The 6,000-nt window shown below is 39.4% G+C and overlaps 1 long non-coding RNA gene across 1 annotated transcript in view; it reads right to left on the bottom strand.

The window, feature by feature from the left end:
* Positions 1–1,120: 1,120 nt before the first annotated feature.
* LOC125453047 (uncharacterized) overlaps positions 1,121–6,000 on the bottom strand; it is a 53,418-nt gene continuing 48,538 nt past the window's right edge. The window contains exon 3 of the long non-coding RNA XR_007247673.1: positions 1,121–1,554. This is a non-coding gene — a long non-coding RNA (uncharacterized LOC125453047). The remainder of the gene's footprint in view (positions 1,555–6,000) is intronic.

The following is a 6,000-nucleotide window of genomic DNA, read 5'->3' as shown; positions in this document are numbered from 1 at the left end:
TCCTGAGATTAGATCCTTTCGTTAATTAAGCATTGACGTTCCACTATCTGGTGCAGTATATGGTGATAATAGACTTCTATATCATTTCTACTTTGAGACATTGTAAACATCTGAGCAATTTGAAAATACAAATACAATGTTGGATTAGCTACACTGCAATAATCAGTTTCCATAAAAAAACCCTTGCTAGAAATTAATAAAACTTTTTGAAAAGATGTCTTTCTATCATCATTAGGAAGTTGTCTTTTCTTCCAAAAAAAAACTGTAAAACGTGCCCAGAGGACTTTTTTCCAATTAGATCTGGAAGAAAAAGTAAGGAAAACTAATGGTGCATGAGTTGTATTTCTCAACAAATTGATTATTATTTCTTGACAATTCAAAATCTACTGCAGGGTGACCTAAATAAATTAGAATTATGCAATGATTATTGTGCTAGCATGAAGGTAGGTGAAGCTAGTTTGACAGCAAAGAATGTCAACCTCAGTATATTTAAAGAAGTAGGGTGACTTTGGCTAAGTCTCAACTACTGCCAAGAGGCTTACCTGTCAGGCTGATATTTGCAGTTCATCTCTTACTACTTATTATTTTAGTGAGTGCCTTAGGCAAAAAAAAGTGTCAACAAAAATTGTCTTACTGCGGAATAAAGTCTTAGATCATAAAAATGACAATGATAATTTTTCTAAAACTAACCTGAATAATTTTCAAACAATCACAATAATAATTTAACATGCCAAATAATTTAAAGTTAATAAATATAACAATTTAGTAATCTGAAAGGTTAGCCAGTTAATTGTGTACAGAACATGTGTTGAGTTAATTAATGATGAAATGATAATTTACTTATACAAAAGCTTAGAACGAACAAGGTAGAAAGCAAAGAAGTAAACCCTTGGGTCAATAGGTCTGTGTGCGAACGGTCAGCTTAACTGAGCCAAAAGATATAATAATTCCAAATTTAATTTCCAATCTGTTCCGAGTTCACATATCTCAGCAATTGGGTGCAACTAGTGGACTCAGTCAAACCATGCAAATGAAAACCACCCAGGTTTCTGTGTCTGTTCGCAATCCAACAATTGTTGCCAAAAAGTGAATGCTGGTTAAGTAAAGGACATGGCTCAACATTAATAAAATCTTAAAAATGGTGTAAATGCTCAGCAGGTCTGGTAGCATTTGTAGAGAAAGAAATAGAAATTAAACTGAAACATTAACTCTGCTTTAGATTTTACAAGGGGCCTTTTCTCCCCCTACTCCTTTGATTCGGACGATGACTGTCATTCTATTTGTGAACAAAAGTGGATGCTCATCATCCATTTGATGCAATTATTTGTCAAAGATGTGACTTCTGGCCCCAGTCTGTGTAGAAATTTCAAGATTTTCAAGAGCTGCTAATCAATGTACATAGTTCCCAGCAGTATCAGGTTCAATGCCTATTGTGGGAGTGCAGTCAGGTCTGTGAGAAGAGGAAGTGACAGAAGCCAGACTGAAGGCAACTCTGGAATGTAACTGACAGGCCCCAGTGAAGAGAGTGAGGAACATGGGTCCTGGTTTCGAAACCTGGTGAAGGAATGATAAGGAGGGAGAGATTTAAGAGTGAAAACATTCAAAATATATACTATATAATGTAAAAATATATAGTATATCATACTTGGAAATGAACACACTGATCATATTGCAAAACAGTTTTGAGGGATACAAAATCAAACCAGAACAATATACATTATTCACAAATCTTGCAGTTTCTTCCTTCTCGGGTAGGGAAGAAGGTGCCTTTGATGGCCAATGGGGGGAGGGGAAGCAAAACCAGTTCACCCAGTAAGAACTGCTGAGACATTCCTGTCACAGGTGCTGTCAGTCCTGCCGAGCATATTCAACACTTTCTGTTTTTAGGTCAGATTTCCAGAATCTGGGCTATTTTGCTTTTTTACAGCTCAGCTTCATTCCTTCATCATGGTCAATACACTGAAGAGTAAGAATTGATTTATATCCATCTCTAAGTTTCAACTAGGTGCATACATACAATTTTCCAGAGGGAATAAAAAGCAAGTAAACAATGATAATCAGAAATTATTCTACTAGAGTCATTGGTACTCCAGTTTGAACTGTACAAAATGCGTTGGACTAATATGCAGCATTCGTGAGTGTTACTAGTATTTCCTCTGGGTTTCTAGAGGGAGAGCAAAACAGATGTTAGATCCTTTATCAGCACATGTTAAGGGGGTGTGTTAGGCATCTACCAAGAGGTCAGAGAAATGGTTGGCACAGCATCAGGATGTTTTTGACATGTCCTTTGAGCTCAGGGACTCAATTCTAAAAGTAGGCCCTGATTTATTATGCCTATCATAGGCTCACTGGGATTCAATTTTCACCCCTCTCTATTTAATGTTTAGTATAAAAGAAAACAACATATAATAGGTTGCGTTGTATTGATTTTACAGTCTTTTATAATTATTGGAAATGTGTAACTTCTAGTCAATAAAAAAGTACAATATATTGATGCAGAGTGCAATCTAATTACCAAAACCTCAATAATGAATATAATGAAATTTGACAGGGTTACAAAAATCAACTGTTACTTTAGTGACAGAACAATGTTATGCTAGGAACTGATAATTTCAATATCTTGATGTTATTAAAAAAAGTTAGAACTAAGAGTTCAAGTAGCAGATGGAATTTAGTTTAGATACACTTGAGATCTGCATTTTGTAAAGGCAAATCAGAGTAGGGTTCTGGGTAGTGTTGCTGAACAAAGAGACTTTGGAGGGCAGGTTGAAAGTGGAATCGCGGGTAGACAGGATAGTGAAGGAGGCCTTTGGTATGCTAGTCTTTATTGATCAGTGCATTGAGAATAGGCATTGGAAGGCCACGTTGCCACTGTAGAGGACATTGGTTCGGCCACTTTTGTAATGCTGCATGCAATTCTAGTCTCTCTTTTATAGGAAAAATGTTGTGTAACTTGAAATGGTTTAGGAAAGATTTACAAGGATGTTGCCAGGGTTGGAGAGTTTGAGCTAAAGGGAAATGCTGAATAAGCTGGGGCTATTTTCTCTGGAATATTAGCAGATAAGGGATGACCTTATTGAGGCTTATAAAATCAGGAGGGTTATGAATAAAGTGAATAGACAAGGTATTTTCCTTGGGGTTGGGGAATCTAAAACTAGAGGGGATAGGTTTAAGCTGTGAGGAGAAAGATTTAGAACAGACCTAAGGGGCAACTTTTTCATGTAGAGGGTGGTGTGTGTATGGAATGAGCTGCCAGAGGAGGTGGTTGAGGCTGGTACTATTACAGCATTTAACAGGCATCTGGATAGAGTAATGAATAGGAAGGGTCAGAGGGACATGGGCTAAATGCTGGCAAAATTTAAAAGGTTGAGGGGAGATCTAATAGAAACTTACAAGATAATGTATGGCTTGGAAGGGGTGGACACTAGGAAGTTGTTTCCGTTAGACGGGGAGACTAGGACCTGTGGGCACAGCCTTAAAATTAGAGGGGGTAAATTTAAAGCTGAAATGAGATGGCATTTCTTCAGCCAACGAGCGGTGGGCTTGTGGAATTCATTGCCACGGAGTGCAGTGGAGGCCAGGACGTTAAATGCTTTCAAGGCAGAGATCAACAACTTCTTGATCTCAGAAGGAATCAAGGGCTACGGGGAGAGTGCAGGGAAGTGGAGTTGAAATGCCCATCAGCCATGATTTAAATGGCAGAGTGGACTTGATGGACCAAATGGCCTTACTTCCACTCCTATGTCTTATGGTCTTATGGTCTTAAATGCAACTAGATTTATTTAGGATATCTGGTTGTCATGGATGGGTTGGACCAAAGAGTCTGTTTCCATGCTGGACAGCTCTATGGCTCTATGACTCCAAGCAAGCGCTGGTTGTTCCCCTTCCTTAATGAAAACCAATGCCCTGATAGGATATAGAACAGCTGCATGAACAGAAGAACTAAAAGCAGGAGTAGGCCATTCGCTTCTCATGTCTTCTCTGTTATTCAAAAAGATCATGGTTGATCTCTTCGTCTTTCAAATTCTGCATTCTCATCAATTCTGAATAATCTTTGTTTCCCTTGCTGAGCTGAAATACATTAAACTCTGCCATATAAGCATGCATTGACCCTCCCTCCACTGACTTCTGAGGCAGACAGAAGGTTTCTCTCATCTTTGCCCTGAAAAAGTGACCCCTAATTTTAAAGCAGTGTCCCATAGTTCTGGAGTTACCCACGAGGGGAATGTTCACCCTGTCCCAAGCCCATTAAAGACGTTCTAAACTCCAGTTGACCGAACTCAGTTTGTCAAACGTTTCCTCATTAACAACCCATTCACCACAAGTATCAGTCTAGTAAACTTCCTCAAAACTGACTCCATGGCATTCACTTTCATCTTTAAAACAAAACTTGAAGTGCACACATAACCTGAGGCCAATCGTCTGTATAACTGAAGCAGAACTTTTATATTTAATCTCTCTTGCCATAAAGTATAATATTCCATTAGCCTTTTTAATGACTTACTATATCTGTACACTAACATCTTGCGACTCACGAACTAGAACACTTAAGTTCTCTCTGCGTCTCAGAGTGTTCCAGTCATTCTCCACTTAGGCAACATGCTGTTTGATTCTTCTTACCAAAGTAAATAATTTAACATTTTCCCACATTATGTTTCATCTACCACATTTTTGGCTACTCATTTCTTCAGAAGGATCTAGGCCCGAAACATCAGCCTTCCTGCTCCTCTGATGCTGCTTGTATCAGTCTGTGATCTTTTTATGTTCTCTTCATTACATACTGTGCAACCATTCTTGGTGTCATTTGCAAATTTACCAATCATGACTTCACATCCATCATTAGGTCATCAATATTAATGGTAAAATTATGAGGACCCACCTCAGATCCATGTGACAATCCACTCACCCCATTCTGACAAATGGAAAGAAAGGTCTGCTAATGTCTCCTGTCTGTTTATTCCAGTCAGCCAATATTCTATCCATACTAAGTGACAATGGGAACTGCAGATGCTGGAGAATCCAAGATAATAAAATGGATGAACACAGCAGGCCCAGCAGCATCTCAGGAGCACAAAAGCTGACGTTTCAGGCCTAGACCCTTCATCAGAGAGGGGGATGGGGTGAGGGTTCTGGAATAAATAGGAAGAGAGGGGGAGGTGGACTGAAGATGGAGAGAAAAGAAGATGGCCACAGTGCCACAATGATGCCACCCGAAGGTTGCAGGAACAGCAACTCATACTCCGCTTGGGAACCCTGCAGCCCAATGTTATCAATGTGGACTTCACCAGCTTCAAAATCTCCCCTTCCCCCACCGCATCTCCAAACCAGCCCAGTTCGTCCCCTCCCCCCACTGCACCACACAACCAGCCCAGCTCTTCCCCTCCACCCACTGCATCCCAAAACCAGTCCAGCCTGTCTCTGCCTCCCTAACCTGTTCTTCCTCTCACCCATCCCTTCCTCCCACCCCAAGCCGCACCTCCATTTCCTACCTACTAACCTCATCCCACCTCCTTGACCTGTCTGTCTACCCTATTATACTTATCTTCTGCTGTTCACTTGTATTGACCTTAATTGAAAGGGAAATACAAAGTGATATATACACATATATCTACTTTATATAAATATAAAATAGATATATGTAGGTGACAAGTTTGTCATGTTCTCACAAAACAAAAACTACTGTACTGACATTAATGCGATGAGCAATGTACTGGGCTACGAAAATACTTGTCTCATGTTCGTTAATTATCTTGCTTCTGCTGGAGGAGAATGAGCCAGAATTGCTTACTACAACTAATTATTGATAATGTACTTCTTGTCAGGATAGGATGAAGAAAAGAAACGCTGTTCTGTATGCAATTAAGTATATTACAGCATAACTAGGTATGAGAGAGACTAGTCTTCAAGGAAATGTACAATCAGTGGAACATCTAGGCAGGAATGATTAATCTTCCAAAAAGACACTGGATTTTCAACACATCAACTGATACTCAACCTCCT

The sequence above is a fragment of the Stegostoma tigrinum genome, chromosome 6 (genome assembly GCF_030684315.1).
Source record: "Stegostoma tigrinum isolate sSteTig4 chromosome 6, sSteTig4.hap1, whole genome shotgun sequence".
In the NCBI taxonomy this organism is placed as follows: Eukaryota; Metazoa; Chordata; class Chondrichthyes; order Orectolobiformes; family Stegostomatidae; genus Stegostoma; species Stegostoma tigrinum.
Note: the sequence above shows the minus strand (reverse complement) of the source record. Positions and strands in the feature narration are given on the sequence as shown.